The 22,831-nt window shown below is 29.7% G+C and overlaps 2 long non-coding RNA genes across 2 annotated transcripts; one reads left to right on the top strand and one right to left on the bottom strand.

The window, feature by feature from the left end:
• Positions 1-8,334: 8,334 nt before the first annotated feature.
• On the bottom strand, positions 8,335-22,778 carry LOC134686087 (uncharacterized). The gene is made up of 3 exons (XR_010101535.1): positions 22,672-22,778; positions 11,109-11,203; positions 8,335-8,768 (listed from the first exon to the last, which is right to left on the bottom strand). It is a non-coding gene; the product is annotated as an uncharacterized LOC134686087 (long non-coding RNA).
• On the top strand, positions 8,699-14,736 carry LOC134686086 (uncharacterized). The gene is made up of 6 exons (XR_010101534.1): positions 8,699-8,735; positions 9,835-9,859; positions 11,389-11,426; positions 11,929-11,953; positions 13,114-13,151; positions 14,715-14,736. It is a non-coding gene; the product is annotated as an uncharacterized LOC134686086 (long non-coding RNA).
• Positions 22,779-22,831: the final 53 nt, after the last annotated feature.

Consider the following 22,831-nt stretch of genomic DNA (forward strand, 5'->3'; position numbering starts at 1 on the left):
CAAAATAGCCTGGTTTACTCAAATGCAAACAACTAAAAGTGTTCTTACAAATTAAACTATTCATTTATAGATCTAATTTTTTGCATAAACTTGAACAATATTTCTGCATTACTCCTCCAAAAATATTAAAACATGTTTAAAATAATGTATGTATATATATCAACACACTATAAGATAATCAGAACACCTGAATATCACATACCTGATAAACTATCATAGGATCTACCTGACCCTTTTTTTGCCAGCAGGTGTCAGTCGAAAGCTTTAATCCAGTGTCTGTCCCTGTGTTCTCATTTTCCTCTAAAAAAAACACATTTCCAAATATCAAACTGACAACCCTTTGTTCAACATACATGTATGTATGAAATAACAGTGGACAAACAGAAGTCAGTAATGTATTGAGTATAAGGATCTATCAAAGTGAGTGTTCAGAAATTACCAAATATACTTGAAAATCTATCTACATGAATCAGTGTCTAGATTGATAAGATATATAAAACTAAATCAAGCGCTTTACCCAAGTAATTTATTGTAAGATACTGTCAACCCTGTTCAGAGTGGAAAATAATGGATTGTTTTAAATTGGCTACTCATTTATAATGGATTTTCATTATTTGCAGTTTGACCCATATTTTCTATAATATACCAAAAGCAGATGTGTTATCATTATCATATATTAAACTTTAAAGTAGACACCCCAAGTAGTTTTGAGTTTATTAAAGAAAAACAATACAATGTACATGTATACATTTGTTAATCATGTTAATGTGGACTGAAAATCAAAGAACTGTGATATCAAAAGGAGAATATATCAATATACATCATAAGTTTTGTTAAAATGTATAGTTTTATTTATATTGCTTCTGACTTTGTGTATAATAAAATAGAAAAGATATGTACATGTAACAAACATTTGGTATTACGGATAAAAAAAAAATAAGGATTAAAGAGTAGACAACTCTTGAAAGTATCTGTAATAACACATGTACATGTAAGATAGAGTTGTATCCCTGACTTAATTGTCTCATGGGTTCTAGACTATTTTATGTATTGTAAACTTTAAAAAGGACAAACCTGCATCAATAGTCATTGACTGGAAAGCTTCATCCAATAGGGATGTGTGTTCGGAATTGGTTGCTTGTGCCTCCAGAACAATCCCGACTTCATTTTCCCTACTTTTTAATGTTTTGTGGTGAGGGTAATGGACATTCATTGTAGAAAACAGATTATTAACCTGTGTCTCACCTATCCCAACATGAAGCATACCTGTTGTAAATAATACATTTGTGAGACAAAATTTAAACACTTCTGTGATATATAAATATTTAAGTACAAAAGTACATATACATGTATGTACATCCTGAAGAAATTGTAGGCAATAAATGTACATTATATACATGTAGATAAACTATATACACTATACCAGACTTATTTTACATGTACATGCATGTTATTATATAATTGACACCATAAAATTCAAATTGTAGCAGTTCTTGTGACTTGTAAGAATGTGAATTCTGGTTTCAGGATTTGAGCAAGAATATATATATTATACACAAATTTTTGGATTACCCTTTATGCCAAGTAAAAAATGTGTTTCCTGTCCTAGATGTAATTCACTGTTTAAAATTTAAAGTTAACTGAAAAAAAAACTAAGTCTATTTATATTATATATAAATATAAACATGATAAATGTAAAATAAGGATTATATGGCTTTTTTTTTTACAAAACTTACTTCAGGATACCATCTTACAAATGTCTTATGATCAAAAATAAGCTTCTGTTTAAATTTGGTACAAATCCAGGATAGTTTCAGAAATTTATTATAATCTTACAAAGTTACAACACAGATCTAGAGTGAATTTAATGTTTCCTGGCAGAAAAACTAAGCCCATTTATAAATTGATAAACGGAAAATTGTTGTAAGGTTACCTATAATTTTTAATTCTGTGTAATTTTGGTCGCTCGTGGAGAGTTGTCTCATTCGCAATCTTATATTAAAAAAAATAAAAAGATCCTTGAGTTGTTTTAAAGTCCTAATAGTCCTAAGTTTTTCAGTTTTATATCAAATGTTTAAATATATTTGATTGACATATGGACATTGTCCTAATACATGTTCATGTATTAATTGAATTTTAAAATAATAAGTATTTATACATGTATAAGAAAATCATGTTTAATTCATTACACAGTGAGAAAATTAGGGCTTTGCCTCACCCAATATGAATTTTATTAACCTGATAAATTCTTCTATAGGTTAATTGCACACTGCAATTTTTTAAAACATGTACACAATTTCAACTTAAATTTTAAATAAAAATTTTACAAAATTGTAAAACAGTGCACCAGAATTCAGACATTTAGTCTAACCTTAGACCTAATATTAGTACTATTACATCAAGTCAGAAAGTAACCTGTTTTATCTTATTGTTTGGATTTCTTGACCAGACATGATACATGTACTAATGTTTTAAAGAAATTTGGCAAATTTATCAAAACATCAAAATGGTTAATTCCATAGGTTTCATACATGTAGATGTACCTTGTGAAGAACTTTTCCCCTCCCCAACATCAGTTCAGGATTAGTGGCTTTTTGTTATAATAATGGACATTTGTAATCATGTCAAAAATTGTACATCTGAAAAAAAGGCTGTTCTTGAAACAACAATCTACAATGTACATGTCATGAACAAATTGCTGATTATGCATTTACCTATTGTATTAAGACAAGGGGCATGTTCTAATGATATTCTTTTTTATGTTTCATATGATAGTCATTACCTGTTGCTAATTTGGTGTTAACATCAAAGGTGCCTAAACCTCTCTTGTGTTCTGTAGAGTGATGCGTTTTCCCTAGCCTAATGCGATTTACAGATTCACATATATGACACTTGACATAAACTATTCCTGTAACACCATATGGTCTAACACACAAAGAATTGTGCAAGTGTAAATTAATGGAACATTTGGTGCAGTGTTTTAACTGTTGTGCAATCAGATCTAGTTCACAGACATATCTACAATGATCTAGTGGTAGCAAGTCAGCTGGAAGAACTTCATCAAACAAGTAGTCAGAGTCACTTTTGCCAAATGTACAGTATGTATGATCGGACTCAAAGGGAAAGTTGGTAATGGAATTTCCTTCTTCTTGTTCCAGTCTTTTGTAAACACCAATTCTTGAACACGTTCTGATTTGCTTACATTTGGGCTTCTGGAAAATTTACCCCGTTTATTTCGTCAAATTTTCATGATTGTTTGTAGCAGACGATGGTGTTATTTTACGACTGTTGTTATTAATTTTATGACAAACACTTTTTTGTTTTGGTAATATCATTGTATGATTACTTACCAGATTATCTTCTTTTACTGATAAAAAACACGACGATATGTAGTAGAGCTGATTATATGTATATCTAGATTAATATCGTTACTCAATATTCACTGATACTATTCTAGATATCGACAAAAAGCAGCTTACTTCGTAGGAATCATAGTCTTCATCTCGCCATCTTCTGTTTGCCGGAAGTAAATAAGGCGACCGTAAACTATACTAATCGGTTTTAAAAAACAAAATATTGAAAACAATGTTTAGAAATAGGTATTAGTCTTCAAATTTTGTCATTCAATTATTTCATTGTGTCATTTGAAGTTTGCTTGTTATTTACGACAGCTTCCCTGGTGACGGCAATGATGCGCAACTTTGTGCGCAGAAGGCGCGAAAATTTGAACCCGCGAACCTCCTTAACAATAAAATTTTTTGATAACAAAAGCAATATGAATACCAATGAAAACAATATTCAAAAATCATATGACAGTGTATTGAAAACCTTTTATAAATAAGTTTGTTTAAAGGATCGTTTATAAATTTTCGGGCACGTTTGACAACATGTAAAGTAGTAAAATAATCCATTTAGGTATTAACAACATTTTATTTTGTATCTAATGATTATAGTTTCCCCAGCCGAATCTGTTTCAGAAATATGCTTTTATTTTGAACATGACACTACGATATTTAACACATGATATCGAACAGTTGCATGTATAATGCATTTGAAATTTATCATTTTAACTGATATCCTTTTCGTATTGGAGTTATTTGAAACTACATTGTAGGTTATCGAGGTTATCGCTAAAATTTTCTCTTCAAAACTTTCATTACCGATTTAATTTCCCCTAAAGTGTTCCGATTGCATTGCACAGACCACGACGGGTGGTGCCACATGTTAAATAAGATCAGTTTACGCTTCCAGGACACCTGATATCACCCCATATTATTTTGTAATATTCATGTTGTTCAGTTTATAGATTTCTATGTTGTGTTTTGTGAACTGTTTTTTTCTATTTCTTTTTTAGCCATGGAACTGTCAATTTATTTCAGCTTATGTTTTTGAATGCCCATCTGGTATTTTGACTCTTTTGTACATTACATACAATTTATTTTCCTTTTTGTGTTTGACATGAGTGTTATGTAAGGTTTACTCATTGATATGGTCATAAGTATAAATTGACGCAAATACAAAATTTCAATTCTAGTATCTATAAGTTTATTCACAATCTCTGGATCGATGCCACTGCCGATGCAATTTTTATTTCCAGAGGGCATCACCAGACTCGTAGTCACCACTGCTGTGCTGACATTAATTGTAATTGTTCTGGTCATGATTATAAATTTACTGTTTACAAAACTTTGAAATTTTGAAGAGGTCAGTATTTTCTACCTCGGGATGAATTTCTTAGGCTTTATTTGCTTAATCTTTTAGGAACTTGGATCCTCATGACTCTTCAAATAAAGACTTCATTTAGCCTATTTAACATCTTTTATTCCTTGACGAGTCTTTTGTAGACGAAATGCGCGTCTAGCGCAAGTACACAATTTCAATCCCGGTATTTATGAGTTTATTTGCAACCACTTGGTCGATGCAACTGCTGGTGGAGTTTTTATTCCCCGAGGGTTACATCAGTCCAGTAGTCAGCACTAATGGGTTTTACATGAATTATAATTGATATGGTCATAATTATAAACTCACGGTTTACTAAACTCTGAATTTTTGAAATACTAAGGCTTTTCTACCTGAGGACTAGATTACCTTAGCTGCATAAGGCTAAACTTTTAAGATTTGTGATTCGAGCGTTACTATCGAGTCCTTTGAAGACGAAACGCGCGTCTGACTCAAATCGCAATTTAATTATGGTTTCTTTCAATTTATTTATTATTGATCAATAACCACAAGTCATACAGACTGAGTCTTTTGATATGAGGAACTTAATTCGTCAATAATCAAAACATTTTGTCCAAAGTCAAGCTCATATTTCAAATTGTGAACTATATGTATTACCCGAACTCCTCAGAAACGTGATGCTTTCGTCAAATTTTTAAGTTTTAAGACACGTCAAATCAAGTAGGGTCAATGTGCTCTGCTGTTTTACATATTAAGTGATTTCTCCGTTTTGATAATTAGATAAACTTTATAACCATTTCGCTATTTTTACCTTTACTAAAGGCTATATTCATACTACTTCGCAAACGTTAGATAAACCTACCATTCCCGTTTTTCTAAATAGCTCGTTACATCAAAGCAAATTTGACCAAAGTTATCGGGAGCCTGTATAATAATGACAGTTTTTACTGTCAAACCATATGGAATAGAGACCTAGAGTCTAATGATATGAGTTCAATACATTTTGTTTTCAATTTCTCAAAATACGTATAAGATATTGAGAAATTGAAGAATTTTATTTATTGTTAGTTGTGACATGTCCTAACACATACATTCTAGTTGAAATAGCTACGTTGACATTTAATGGAAGTTTTTTTCTCTCGTCTCTATATGGTAATCAACATTATAAACCATACATAGTAGAAACCTAGGTTATTTTTTTTTTGTATTTAAGGTCCTTTTTTTTTTTAAGTTCACAGAAAAATTTAGGTTACTAATTGGACAAAGACAAAGGGGCTTTATAATCAATTTGCAACCTTGAACAAAGTAAACAGTAAAACTTTAAATTGTTATTGTTTGCACGATTTGCATGTTTTTTCAAAGTTACTAAAACCCATAATGTTGGATTCAATTTCGAGTAAACATATAAAACTGAAAGCATATACTTTTGAATCAAACAACACGTAAGAAATCTTCTGACACGGGATACGGCATTTTAAACATGAGGTTAAAATTTCCTATTCGTGCCTTTTGGATGAAAAGACCTCAATTTGATCGCTGAAACTATGGTTTTAATATAGTTTTTACATTTCGTCTAAAGGTGTAATACCACTATTGATTTTCCCCTATTAGTCTTTGTTAAATTTGCACTTTTCAAAAAAATGTGCAGAATTTATCTTTGTTTCAAATAAACAAATACTTGGCATGAGTAAAGTTTTATCCTGTCCAGTTCTATAGAAAAATTTTCACATAACATTTCATTGCATATAAGAAAATAACCATCATTGGAAGTTAACCAATCACATTTCTCCCCTTATTCTATCTGTGCACAAGGTTTAGTCACCATGTAACCTCAAGATTACAAAATTTTCTATAGAAATCACAAATAAAAAATAATGGTGTTTTGAAATACCCAAGACATATGTTTATGACACCGAAATAGTTTTACTGCAATAAAATGTAGGATTAATTACCTACAACGGTCAAATTCAAGGGAATATTTTTTCGACCTACTTTCGTATACAACCGGATGTGACATAGCCATGATTTGGTGGTATTACACCTAAAACAAATGGAGCACATGCAAGTAATCATTATATAACTGGAAGTGTAAAATTGATCTCAAAGATCATAGTCAACCGGGTGGATATGTATTCTTCTTTTTTTCTTTTTTTTTCTCAAACCCAATTCTTTCGTAGAGGAATCAATCAATGGGGTAGAGTAATCTTTATAACCAATTAATGTTAACCACTTATTTGCAGTGAAACAGATCAAGATGGCTATATAGTTCCTGTAGGTAAGACTTTTCTATACAGCAATCATATTATGTCTAGAAATTAATTGTATCATCTGTAGAAACATTGTACATTCAAATAGAGCATGACACATTTAAAGATTGAAACCATCTATTATGTTAAATGACAGAACTTTAAAATACACGTTTCCTTACAAAATGTGTTTGGGCAAATGCAAAGCGTTATAGTTTGTCTTCTTTAAATGTTTTGGTCATCAATTCAAATCTTGGTTAAGTTTGATGACATGGCTATGTTCAAGAAAAAGTATGTCTTGAGTGAATGATATGGCTATGTTCAAGTTTTATTATTAAATTATGTCTAAACCTCTTCAAAGCTCTATGTTTTAGAGATATTAGGTCAAATAATGAATGTTAGTAAAAATATACTGATATCTGCATTTCTATTAAGAAAAGATTATCATGAAATAATTCCATATAAAATTTTTATTAGTGCTGTATGTCATATTTCAGAATTTTTAAATAGACATATATATACATGTATCTACATATAATGCGTTTGATAATACTACTGTGTTATTGTGAATGAAAATACATTAAATCTCCCAGATTTGCGTCGTCATTTATTAGGTTTTTTTTTGTTATTATTGTTTATTATCTAATACATGTAATTTATAATATGTTGCAATCCGAAAACATCTAGGCACCAACACAACGATCCCACCATGATCTTAACTCAAAAAACACCTGTTAGGTGCCTCAAGTTTCTTCATTTACTTTCTCTTAAGCAAATGCTATTGTAAATATGACATTGAAAACAAGATTACATTGTGATGAGTCATTAAAATTGATTGGCAGCTATAATTAAAACAAGATGACCAATGTCATAGGAGGGCAAGTTTAAAAGAAATATTAATATGTATGTAGTTGATATTACTTCCTTATCATGACCGTGCTATTAAAGCAATATATATCGTTGATTATTTAACTTTAAAATGTTATCTGAAATGTTAGATAAAACAAATTGCATGTAGTTTGACCAATGACTTAATTCAATGGGTTTTTTTTTGTATTATAAATATTTTACTTATTTTTTTTCTATTCTGTAAAACGAATTGTCGAATCTAATTTTCAAAAAATACAATAATGAACCTAAACATATTATTATTTTTTCATATTTCATAAAGGTGACCAGACATCTAATCCTAACAGGTAATACAGTAATTAATAAGTACCATGCACATTTCACACATCCTATTTTGACATTTACCAGTATTTCCTTACAAAGTGGTGTTTTAGCCACAAAGAAAGCCTTCATGTAAAAATTGCATGATCTCAAAAGGGAACGAGACCGAATGCTTTTAAAGTGTAAGTATCTTCATTCATACGTTTAACCGTATTATGTTTTGCTTTTGAAAATCGTCTTTCAAGTTAAATTGTTTTAATGAATTATGCCAAAAAAATATATATAATTTTGTTTACTTATGTACACATATCTTAAACAATTAGAAAAGGTTAAATAGACTTATATTCAGTGTCAAAAACAATTTAAACACAATCTTTACTAAGAATACATTATGAATCATTTCGTTCCATATTGTTGGAAATCAAATATGGATGATTGTGTACTATATGCGGTGATTCTCAATATTAACAAATCGTCTTCGAAGAAAAGCTTCTGCTATATGATACTTTCTTAAGAATTTATTATCTGTATAAACCAAATGTATGAAATTGGCATATGTCTTCTTAACCTTTATTACCAATTGATATTAACCACTTATCTGCAGTGAAACAGATCAAGATGGCTATATAGTCCCTGTAGGTAAGACTTTTCTGTACAGCAATCATATTTTGTCTAGAAAATAATTGTATTAACTATGGAAACATTGTACATTCAAATAGAGCCTGACACATTTAAAGATTGAAACCATCTATTATGTTAAATAACATAACTTTTCAAATACACGTTATCATACAAAAATGCATTTGGGCAAATGCAAAGCGTTATAATTTGTCTTCTTTGAATGTTTTGGTCCTCAATGCCTGCCTAATTCGTGTTTTATTTGGCCATTTAACTATTTTTCGAGCGTTATGGATGAGTCTTTGTAAACAGACTCGCGTCTGACACAAATGCGAAATGTCAATCCTCATAACTATGATGAGTTTAATTGTATACTCAATAATAAGGGTATATGTATGATAGGCGATTTGAGTTATGAATAAAAAAAATCAATTTAACCAACACATATGTGTCTGCACAGTTAATCGAAAACATTTAATTTCTACCAACGATTATCGGAAGCTAGATGAAGCTGTCATACTTTCCATCGTTGGCCTAGGTCACAATATATTTGGTAGCGATTGTCGTTTCTTTCTTATACATGTATTTTATCATGTTTTGAAATTCAAATAAGTCTAGGCGCCAACACAACGATCCAACAATGATTTAAACCAAGAGTTTATATAATGTTTATAAATACCTGTAATTGGAAATTCAAAAATACCTGTGAGGTTCCTCAATTTTCTACAATTACATTCTTATAAGCAAATGCTATTGTAAATATCACATTGAAAACAAGAATACATTGAGATGAGTCATTAAAATTGATTGGCAACAATAATTAAAACAAGATGACCAATGTCAAAGGACAGCAAAAAATTTAAAGAAACATTAATATGTAACGTGCAGTTTGATATAACTTCCTCATTATGATTGTGCTGTCAAAGCAATATATATCGTTGACCATTGAATTTTAAAATGTAATCTGTAAAGTTAGATAACAAAAATTGCGTGTAACTTGACCAATGAATTAATTCCTTGTTTTTTTATGTTTTATAATTATTTTACTTAATTTGTTTTTAGATTAACAAAAATACAAAAATGTTCCTATACATATTTTTCTTCTTCATATTTTATAAAGGTGACCGGACATCTCATTCTTTCAGGTAATACAGTAAACAATTAGTACAATGTCAATTTCACACATTCTATTTCGACATCTACCAGTATTTCTTGGCAAATTGGTATTTTAGCCAAAAAGAAAGCCTTCATGTATAAAACCTTGAAAAGCTACTTTAAACAATAGTCGTTAAATCGTAACGGCAGTAATGAAACATGAAACATGAAAACTTAATTAAACGCCTATTTCTACATATACAATATGTATTCAATGGCGTTGTACATAAATGAAACTGATTACCTCCAATGTGTTGCGGCAAATTTGTTGTTAACGCTAACGCACGAACAGCAGATTTTTGGCTGTCTAAACACTTATTGATTTACACTACCTTGTTTAACGATGATAAAGTTAGATCAGGAATTAATGTACCTTTCAAAAGAAAAGAGTACCATTTAGAGTACATACAACTTCAGACTCTGCCATCTTGCAACAGTGAAAAAAAATAAAAATTCCACACTTTACACAAATATTCCCCATCCAAAACTAAAAGACAAATTGAAAAAGTTGGTATCGCTTTGTTTCATAAAAATGATTGATTAACGTTGATACAAGTATCTTGTCTTAAAGAGGAATCATCCTTCTATGTAAAGAATCATTCTGATTCAAACAAAACAAATCTCTGAAACTGACATTTTCAAGCTGCTGGATATGTTTTTTGACAATATATTTTTTACGCTTGAAGGACGTGGTTTTCAACAAACTGTCGGCATTCCAATGGGAATCAATGGTGATTCCCTTCTTGCCGACTTGTTCCTTTATTGTAATAAAGGTGATTTTATGCAGGGACTTCTTAGGAAGAAATATAAGACGTTAACAGTTATTGTTTAACTTTTCTTTTCTTTTCTCTATATCCTAGTAGAAGATGATTTTTCATTAAAATTTTGTGACTTTGTTACACGCATTCATTCCAACTTGAGATAAAGGATACCACAGAAAACAATTAAGACTGCCTCACATATTGACTAACATATAGAAACAGTATGAAGGGTCGGTTGGACAGAAAACAATACGACAAAAGAGATGATTTTAGCTTTCCAATTGTGAACTTACCATTTTAATGTAGTAAATTATCCAGCAGCGCTGGCATACGGAGTATATATATCTCCCGATTGATATGTCATAACTACAATTCCTTCCATTTGCACGCAACTAACGTATCAAATTAGACTATTTACCGGGTTTGTAATAACATAAGCATAACGAAGGATACAAAATGTGTAGCAGGATCTGCTTACCCTTCAGGATCATCTGTGATCATCCCCGCTTTTTGTTAAAGTTTGTGTTGCCAAGTCTTCTGTTTTCTATATTGTGTCTTTGGAGCTCCATTTGTCTATTTGTCAAATCAAATATGAAGAGTTAGTACTATATGTTGTCATTATCAATTTTAACAAATCGTTGTAGAAACACTACATTGTTCGTATCTAAAAAAGAAGTATCTGTATAAATCAAATGTATGAATTTGACATATGTCTTCCATATCTCAATAATTAAATTATATAAACCACTTATTTGTAGCGTAACAGAGACATCGGATGACTATATAACACCTATAGGTAAGAAATGACTGTACAGCAATCATTATTGTGATGAAAAGAATATGATTATCTGAAGAGACATTGTATTTTGTGGAAAAGCCTTACACTTTTAAAGATTGAAAACATCTATTTTATTTTGTTAAATGACAGAACTTATAGAGTTAAAATAAGCATATTTCATTGGAAAATATGTATGAGCAAATGCAACCCTTATAGTTTGTCTTCTTCTAAATTTTTTGGTCCTCAAAGCTCACCAACCTCGGGCTTGATTTTCCCTATTTAACTTTTGTATATTCGGGCGTCAATGATGACTTTTTTTAGACGAAATGCGCCACTGGCGAAAATACAAAGAGTCAATCCTTGTATCAATGATGATTTTATTTGTATACTCAATGATACGTGTATGATAGATGATTTTTCCCATTTTATTTCTATTCTGTAAAACAAATTATCGTATCTAATTTACTGAAAATACAAAAATGTCTCTATACGTATTCAATTCTTTTTATATTTCATAAAGGTGACCAGACATCCAATCCTGACAGGTAATATAGTTATGATGTGAGACAGTAAACAATTAGTACAATTTTATTTTGACTTTTAACCAGTATTTCCTAGCAAATTGGTGTTTTAGCCTAAAAGAAAGCCTTTGTGTATAAAACCATGATGATTAATTTGGCTTATAGAAGGAAAAGCTAGTTTACAAAAATGTCGTTAAATCGGAATTGCAGTAAAGACTGACTTAATGTTTTGTGACCTGGGGGATTACTAAAATTTGGAATGTGTTGTTAGTGTTAACTTGTTAATTTCAGATTATTAGACTGTCTCAGAACTAATTGATTAACACTTCGCTTAATTACGATATTTGAGCTGTGACATGAATTACATATAAAAATGAAAAACGTATGTTTATCTATTATATACGAAGGCTTCAGTAGCATACCGATGTTTAAATCTCGTAAATAATTTAGGAAGAAACTGAAGAAGATAAAAACAGAAAATGAGAGATATCGACTGATCCAAAAATTGAACGAGAGGCAACAGAAAAAAATCACAAATTTACAAAATGACAGCATGATGCATTTGACATGAAAATGCATCAGAATATGATATATATAAGACTTTTTTTTTATTTTAAAAAGTTAAATTGATTCAGAATGGTTCACTGCATCTTTTTGAAAGTATGAAAAAAAGTTTAATTGTAGAATTGTGATTTTTTTTCCGATAATAGCTAAAAAAAAAAGAGCAAAACCTGATGACAAATGAGAAAATCATCAAAATTGTATACTTTCAAAAGGCCATAGCAAAAAAAAAAGTGCACCACCATACTAGTTTTTATTCACCAACTATTTTTCACAATCATATAAACCCAAAAATCAAGTTAAGAAAAAAATAATTTATTCTAGAAATTATTGGCTCTTCAGAGATTAACATTCAATAACGGTAAGAAAAGAACATATTTTTAGTAGTAAAAACAAAGAAAACTCAAACTTTACTATGAACACCTCATTGATCATTTGGTTATTTTGAAGGAAATGAAATATGAGTGACTGTTTACCATCTGTGGTGATTCTCAATTAACAAATCGTCTTTGAAGAAACACTACTGCTATATTGTACTTTTTTTTAAAGTGAATTGCATGTATGAGGTTAGAATATGTCTTTCAAACCACAATAATCAATTTATATTTACCACTTGTTTGCAGTGAAAGAAATCCCTCGGATAATTATTTAGAATACTCAGGTAAGAAATTTATATAAAGCAATTTTAATTTTTGAAGAAAAGAATATCTTAAGAGACATGGTACACGGTAGTAGAGCCTTATAAATTTGAAGATTGAAACATATATTATATTACATGTACTTATAAAGATCAAATAAGCATATTTCCTTACAAATGTGTATGTGCAAATGCAAACCGTTATAGTTTGTCTTCTTTGGATGTATTGTATACGCAATGATTTTTATACGATTAATGATTTGATATATGGATTAAGCTATCCGTGTGAGCTTACAAATTATATTAAACAGAAGATTCACAACGGAACAACTTTCTACAAGAGTCCAAATGACAAAAAAATAACAGTTATCGATCACCGTATGGCCGTCACCGATGAGTAAAGCCCATATCGCATAGTCAGCTATAAAAGAAAATAACATACGGCCTATTCAATGTACAAAAAAAGCAGCAAACGACACCCCCTGACTTCGGAGAGGCAAATACATAGAGAATGTGGAAGGGTTAAACATTTAAGAGTGATCCCAACACTCCTCCTTACCGAAGGCAGTTGTGTAACAGTACAACATAAGAACGAACAGTCAAAAAAGGCTTAACTCATCAGATGAATAAAAATTGAAACACAAGGACGGGATGTATAAGTTTCAACGCCACCGTCATATGTAACAAAGAAGCACAAAAAGTCATATAGACAAGGCATATTAGCAAAAAAAGAAAGACAAGAATACAAAATTAATCATGGAACAATAACACAATGACAGGATGTATAGAGCCACGTCAAATGAATTTAAAAAAACCCAGACTAAATACACTAAAAGAAATCTTCATCAATACAAATAAAATAATACTATAACACGTTATTAAAATGAAAAACAATGTAAGTACCAAGAAACTATACTTCGTGACCATCATGCATCGTTTGTGAAGTTGATACGGAATATTTATCAACACGGTCTTGGTACCTTTAAATGCACTTCTTGTTTTAAGAAAAAGGATAAAGTTTGATTAAAAATGAGTTCAAAGAATGAAAAGGCAATAAAAAAGGGAAAATATTGGTTTATGATCAATTTAATTATACTTGAACACGAAAATGTTACCATAACATGTTTCCTTGCAGCTTTTGGATTTATAAAATAAGTAATTATAGGTTTTGAAGAATATTCATATCTGTAAGCACCTATTTGCTGTATGACGATTCTTTGAGTTTTGCAGTACGTTAAACTAAATCAAATATATTCGTCATATTTGTTTCCAAAAAATACAAAACAGAGTGGCTCTATTTTGTTTGCAGGTTGGAATTGATTAGCTTTGTGAACAGCGTTTTTCATATCTGTCACATACCTACTATATGTTTGCCAATATTTTGAATGACAAACAAAAAAGTATTGTTTCTTTTCAATTTTTGACAAAATTGTCTCAATCCTGACTTTTTATTCAAAATATTATCAGCGTATCGTATTGTGATCTAAGCACCCTGTTTAATTGCATAGCTGTAATCAATCTAACTTTCTGGTAAAATGGATTCATATTATTAACACGTATTTTCTTTTTTGTTGTTGTTGCATGTAGCGTTAAGGCAATCAGGGAAAAGGTACGTATATATCATGTATATAAATAGACAATAATAATATAGTGATTTGACATATCAATGATATTAGGATGAGGCTCAGAAACAGGGAAATGAGTCAATGCACTATTATTGTCTTAATACTGCAGTATAGAAAACGACATTTTTAAATGTTGTTTATGGTGTTATTGTTGTTTACTTGATTTGCATATTGGGGAAATCTCCCTTTTAAAAGGCGTCATATCTGGTGGAGAAATAAACAACACAATGAAATGTTATAGCTTAAAACATCAGGATTTTAAGGTTTTAAACAACAATCATTACAAGTGAAGTAGGTTTTCCCAACATCTGTGAAAAAACTTCGACTGTACTACCTACTATGTACTCATTCTGTCATGCGTTTGTACCAGCTGAAAAGGGAACCACCAATATGTGTATGACTAAATGCTTCATACATTTTTTTTTATGTCATTGACAATGAAATTACACATTTATATTCATTCAAAGCAGCTCAGCTTTGGCCTCTGAACATTTGTAGCTGTTAACTAATTCCAATACTTTTATTAAAGATTAAACTTGTTTTTAGAAGTTTTATAACAAAGCATATATATATGGAAATAATTGACTTAGTCATTTGTTTAGTGTTAAATACTTTTGATAATCAATATGCTCTTGGTGGTTCATTTCATTTGTTTATCAGTATTATGTCTCTCTTCTTGTTCAATGGATTAACAGTATATGTACAGGAAGTACTGTGTTTTCAGTGTAGAAGAAAATTTAACCTGAAATTTATAATAGAGTAGGTACACGTATTATACTGAATTTAGCGTTATGTGAACGCGTATTTAAACATGATGACACTTACTTAATGCGTTTAAAACTAATAATAGATATAATAGATCAAAAATGTTTTCATCATATTGTTCACTAAAATTCTTTTATTATGGAATGGGAATGTAATAAACTGATTAACAATTTAACCAAATGATAACCTTGATCATGTTGATATGAAAACAGAATGAACTCATGGAACATAAAAAATTATGAAAACATCCATTTTTAATTATATCAATAAACTTAGGGACAAGTATTGATCTTGATGATGGAAACCAGCTCAAAAGTTTGTTTGACGAAGAGTGGTACGTTCAGAGTACATCATTAATACCATCTTTTTCGTTGAAGAATAATGTAAGAAAAAAAGTGATAATGGATATATTTGATACAAAAAACCAGCGCATATGATTTTGGTCTCAGATTTATGTACAGTACAGCCTGTGATTTCCTCTTAGTTATGTCCACCCTCTTGCATGGTCAACATCCAATGGTGGACATTTATTGGGGTATTCAATCTCGAGATGTTGGCCATTTATTGGGGGTCATAAATCATAGGCAGATTTTGAATCTAATTATGTTACCTGTAAAAATCAATCAGGGTTGAAGTATGTTTCATTAAAATTTACCTGTACAGGTAACTTGGGTTTCTTTTAAAATTGACATTTCACCTTTTTTTTTTAGAAATGTAGAATAAAATATTGTTTTTGTCTGTTAATATATTATTATTTTTTGTCTTTAATTTATTAATTGTGTTTTTTTTTCATTTTTGTATGTTTTGTTTCTTATTCTTTTAATTTCTTCTTAGTAAGAATCTTGAGTAGAAATGGCAAAAAGTCAAAGCTATTTGACTAGCATTTGAAATAAACAGACTTTTAATAATTGTTTTTTAAGTAAAAGATTTATATAAATGTACATGATGTACATTGTATTCAATTGTTTGTTAACATTATTAAATGAGTTATTACTATTAATAGTAACTAATTATCATGCAAGTGATATTTTAAATTAAAAAAAAATGAAAGTAATTAAATAATTTGGTTTCTTAACAAATAAATATGATCAGTATCAATCCTTTTCAATAAATTTTGATAACATCTAATATAATTCAGGAAACTACAAGTTCCATGATATGGTTTAGAAAAAAAAAGTTTTGTTTATCTAAATTTTCTTCAAATCTCAAAACAACAGTTGTGCACAATCAATCACCAAAAAGACTTATTTTCCAAATGCCCACCTAGTTATCATCATATATTGATGTATGTTCATTAAAAATGCTAACCATAATGAAAAATGTTCTTATATATCTGAATCAAGTGAATCTTATGAAAAGAAATTATTTAAAGAAATTGTCTTGAAACTTATTAAATATGTTATCTTCAGTTTGGTTAATTTCTTTCAAAATTTGTCTCCAGAAAAAATAAAATGCACTTCTAAAGATGGTGACACTTTAATGGTCTTTTAATTAAATCAATTTTTTTTCAGTGTATTATATTGTCGATAGTGCTGGACTGGCATGATACATATTCTTGGTATACATTTACAAAGAATACATTTTTTTTATATTCAAATCAACCTAGGCCTTTTAGATAAAGTTAATAATTGCAGGGACTTGAATGAATTAAGACTTTTAAAGTCCTTAATAAAAAATGAATTTAAAGAAAAATCTAAAAATAAAAACTTGTGATAAAAACTGGAAACTTGATTGTGTCAATAGGTAGAGACTTTTTTGTCATAATTTAGAAATAGAAAATGGTGGACAATATAAAATTCCTAGAAAGGATAGAATGTGTAAACTTTGCTTTTTGTAGGTCAATGAAGAACACCTAGTATTCCTTGATTGTAAAATTATCAAAACAACTTTGGGATAATCCATTTGAAAATTATTTACATTCTCATTATAATGTCTCTAACCCAAGAACAAAAAGTAAAAAAAATGCTTAATCTCTAAAACAAGGATCATCTTTAAAATATCATATGACTATAAAAATTTTATCAAATTTGGCTGTAATAAATATTTCTTATACTTATAAATATTTTATTCAATAAAGAAATAATGAATTGCCTAAATTTTAGTTAGCATAAGTTCTTAAGACAATTTTAATCATACGTTAAACAATGTTGAATGCAGATCAGTCTTTCTACAATAATAAACCATTTTGATTTTAGAAAATTAATTTGAGAAACACCTTGTCAATTGAAAAAGGCAGACATTGTAAATGTTTGCAGTATATTTGAAAATGATATTCATTTATTTTTCACTACCAAAAAATAGACTTAATGTAAAAAAAATACTTAAATTGATCAAAAATTATTTAAAAGGTATAATATCAAAACTAATAGTCAGGAGACAATTAATTTTTAATTATGCTGTTCAACTAGTTTTATTATTTCATTTTATTTTTGAATTTCTTGTCATAATCACAATTATTAAATTTGACAAAACATACTATGTACATGTATATTTTACCTGAGACATCTGACCTGTAAGTTATACAATTTTAACACTTCAATGCATTCAAGATTTTCCTTTATCCTTGACTAGTTTTGAGTAATACCTTGTGTATTAAAAGAGCAACAGGGGGTATGACGATGAACATTTAGGGCTACCATGGTGAACATATTTTTCATGGCCACCATTAATAAGATAAAGTCACAGGTAGTACTGTACGTGCAATTTCGCTTGTAAAAGCGCCCTTTTGCATGTGAAAACGAAAGTTTAAAGATGCAAATGTTGCAATACGCTCGTACAAGTTCAAATAATATATGAACTTCATTTACATTGATTACCTCTATTATAAAAACTGTTCATTCTCGGAAAAGACGACTTCTTTCGGCTTTTATTGTTGCACGGGAACTATAATATGTATTTGTCTCTTTTCCCTAGAAAATATGATCGAGATGAAACCAATGTTATTCACTCGAACATCAAATCTCGAGTTAAGTGTGTCGACTTAGAATAAAGCAGAGTATATGGCTATCACATTTACTAGTTATAATTCTGAATATGTTATTTACTGTCACTGTGTTTAAACTAGCCACCAAAAAAAAGATATATTACACTCAAAGTATAAAAAATGACAAAGATAAAACGTTTTCCTACACAATTTTGTCATATCATTTGTTTCTGTTTAAACTGAAATAACACTTTCGATTAAATTTACTTGAAGCGACATAAGACGGAAGTCGATCAACACCGTGTGCAGTTATGTTACCAATTATTCGCAAGAAGGTATGTTTATATTTAGGAATAAATAAACCTGAATGAGAAGTTAATAAAAAAGGTGACATAATTGCAATCATAAATACCATCATTATTGTACCTCAGGATCATTATTTCCGATGCATAAAACGATGATATAAAAATTACAATCTCCTTAAAGAAAAAAACAAAACAAAAGAACAGTCGTGTTAGTAGTGTTGGCACACTTTATAGTTTTTCTCTAATCTGTTTCATTTTATTTTTCGTTTTTAGGATTATTTCTATTGTTTTGATTGCTATATTTTGAAAATTAATCGCAAGCGATAAAATGCGTTCATATGGTAAAATCATTGCTCTACATTTTCTTTATCCACTGTTCAGTGAACCGTGAAATCTTGTCAAAACCCTTTATTTGTTATGAAAATTAAACTGTTCATGTTATAATAAACGTCGATACCATCGCCAAGCTTAGATTAGAAATAAATAGGTTAAATCTTTGGCCTGAAATAGCTGGTAAAATTCCAAGGTTTTAATAAAAATAAGATTTACACTGCCTAACAACACATTTATATTGCTAACACTGTTTGTTATTGTTTTATCATGTAAAAAAACAAAAAGAAAGATATCAATTATACTTATTTCCAAGTAAAAGTCAAAACGGAAAGTATCTTAACAATTGTCAAAATCAAAATCTCACAGGCATCACTTTATGTAGAAAATGATGGATAACACTTGTTTGTATAACTATTTAAACTTCTCATTCGTATTTCACTGAACAAATTTGATAAGATTAAAATTGACCCATCTGTATTTATTTCAAACATACATGAGCAATGTCAACTATGTTTATTTTATTTTTACCAAATCTGACAATATATATATAAGTATTAATGTTAATTAATTGAAAGAAATAGGTATGTTTTCATTATAAAAAGAAGTCATAAAAAGTTAATTTATTTCATGAATACCAAGATCATTATTAGGTCTTTCCACTTTTCTGTGGAAAGACCTATTGTTTTTCTTCTGATTATTTTTTTTTTTTTTTTTTGTCTTCCGCCTTATTTTGTTCTTGCGATAAACATTTGTTTCGCAATATGTCGCTTAGATATTTGGTATATGATATCGAACAATTGATGCGCTTTTGAAATTTACCCTGCGTAACCGAAAACTTTTCTTTGTAGGAGTTATCTCCCCAAACACTATTTTCCTTGTGAGCGCAACTCCTTCGCAACCGTAAACTATTATGACAAATTTATTTTACAAAATTGCTCGTTATATCCTTCGCATTATTTGTCCTATTTTGACCGAAGTGATATGAACGCTCCATATGAGAGTTATTTCCCCTTATTCATTTGATATAAGTGAATTGCATTTCTAACTGGTAAACCATAATTGATAGAGACCTAGGATCTTTTGATTTGAGGTCCTTGGTCCAAAAAATGAAAATTAGGTCAAGGTCAAAGGTCAAGGTCATATTCTAATTTTTGAATATGGCTCATTTCCACTAATTTCCAGAAAACGTAAAAGATATCGACAAATTATTTTTTCTAAATTGTTTGTTGCGACATGTTGTAACACGTAAATTTTGATTGCAAGGGTACGTTGAATGTAAAAGGGAGTTTTCTCCCATTTGGTATTTAAAAATACGCGTATGGTGATATAACTCATTAACTAAACATAATTAAGACCTATGGTCTTTTGATTTGAGGTTCTTGGTTAATGACCTTGAAATTGATCTCAAGGTCATAGCTTAATTTGACGTTCTAGATTTTGACCTTTGCTTTTTCCTCATGTGTATACATAATAAAGTCATGAGACTTTTGACAAACGGTATCAAACCATTTAACCTTGAAAAAACAACCGGAAGTGACCTTGTGTAAACCGGAAATAGCTATTTATTGTACTTTATTATATAAAAGTATATAGAACAAGATATTTTTGGAATCAGTGTCCAGTAAATAGTCAAATATTATCGGAAATAGAGTTTTTCAAACCGGAAGTAAGAAATTATCTCCCTCATCTAAAAAAATATTGTTTAGAAACCATATATTTTTGGAATCAGCGTACAATAAGCTATCATTTGACGATTGAAATGACATTTTAAACCTATTTTTACACCTTTCATATTAAAATACATTGTTTTGGTGGAAAGACCAAATGATATATTTAATTTATATATGTAGTCTTTAGAACTACCTATGACTATTCAAAACATTTATACTAGTCTATTCAAAGTTGAGACTGAAGATGTCATTAGCTGTCAATTAAAACATTACGTTGTGCAATGCCAAGATACAGGTATCGACAGATCATAGACACGTCAACGAACATGTTATTTATAACTAATATTTGATTTTATTGTTTTCATTATGACCCAGGTCTATGTGTTTTACAGATGTATATGAAGACAAAGATGATACGTACGTATAAACTCTAAAAACAAAAAGATGCAAGTATATTACTATTGAAAAACAAATTATTTAATTCATTGATATGATATCGTCTCAATAGTAGTAGCATGTTATTTATTTCTTGCAAGAACAGATTTGTCTTGATTCACACTGCACGGAATGTGATAAGAAAAAGTTATACGAGTATCTTCGATTTGAAGTTGGAAAGGACACTGTGACCTCAAGTATATAAGCAACAATATAGTCACGTAATTGTGAAACAATACAATAGTTAACCTACATCTGCTCACAAAAGTACCACTGGCATGATCGATAAAAACTAATTGCATATACATAGTTTTAACTCGTCAAAACCAACACATCAACTGAAATAATAAAAAAGAATATGTGATATGATTGCCAATGAGACAACTATCCACAAAAGAACAAAATGACACAAACATTAACAACTATAGGTCACCGTACGGCCTCCAACAATTAGCAAAGCCCATACCGCATCGTCAGCTATAAAAGGCCCCGATAAGACAATGTAAAACAATTCAAACGAGAAAACTAACGGCCTTATTTATGTGAAAGTCCTTTTATCTTAACTTTATCTTCAAATTGAAGTTTATGTGCAAATTGTCAAGTCGCGTAATCACAATATCTAAGTATTTACATGTAAGAGTAAACTAAAAATAATGGTCTGAAATTCAAATTAATCAAGCATCTCATTATTGCAAACAATCGATATAAATATCTAGACAATAGAGTTTTTGACATGCAAACGTCAACTTATTTTCAATACAAAGCTTGGGTCTTTATTGGCGTGTGCAAATACATTGTAGTTATCTCCCCTGATATCAACATTAAAAATAATGAAGAAGAAAATAAATGAAATTATATTTGACCATGTTGTCATGATAATGTATAGAAGAGATACGTCCCTACTTTCCAAAGGAGGATTAGAGGTCAAAGAAAGAGTGTCAGTAAAAATGATAAAACTTAAAAAATGACAGCTAAAATACTTGTCACAATGTTTAATGCAATTACACATACTTAATTCAATTTGAATAATCTTTTTGAAACAAACATAATTTAGAATACCGATAATAGATACTCTATATTCTAAAAAGTGGGACCATGTCACAATCATTTCTTCAGAGATAACAAAGCTTTTAAGCTCATCAAGCTTTTGCTTCTTCTTTGAACAGTATAGTATTGCCGAATAAATATCCTAGAGAAAAAGGATAGTTTTACCTTAAATATTGACAGAAATATTCAATATTCATATCAAATTTGAAAGTCGGTGGTACAAATCTAGTGTATTTTACTTAATAAGCAATCGATTGTAAAATTTGACAGGAATTTGACATTCCCATCATCAATTCAATTTTATAAGAAAACATCTTTTAGAATTAAATTTCTTGTTTGACTTGATAAACTTGTGTTTGCACCTACTGTGACAGTAGTATATTTAGTAGAGATATGATACATATAAGCACATTATTTAACTTATAAGTCTAATTCACTGACCTTGAATGGCTAAATTTCCTCTCTGATATGTTTTTTCTCCAGACGGTTTGATTACAAGCATTTCCTCCTTCTATTTATTATGTTTTTGTCCATCCATTCACAGTTTTATTTTATAAGTGGATTATATCCTTTGATCATATGATGGTATCTTTTCTGTGTC

The sequence above is a fragment of the Mytilus trossulus genome, chromosome 10 (genome assembly GCF_036588685.1).
Source record: "Mytilus trossulus isolate FHL-02 chromosome 10, PNRI_Mtr1.1.1.hap1, whole genome shotgun sequence".
In the NCBI taxonomy this organism is placed as follows: Eukaryota; Metazoa; Mollusca; class Bivalvia; order Mytilida; family Mytilidae; genus Mytilus; species Mytilus trossulus.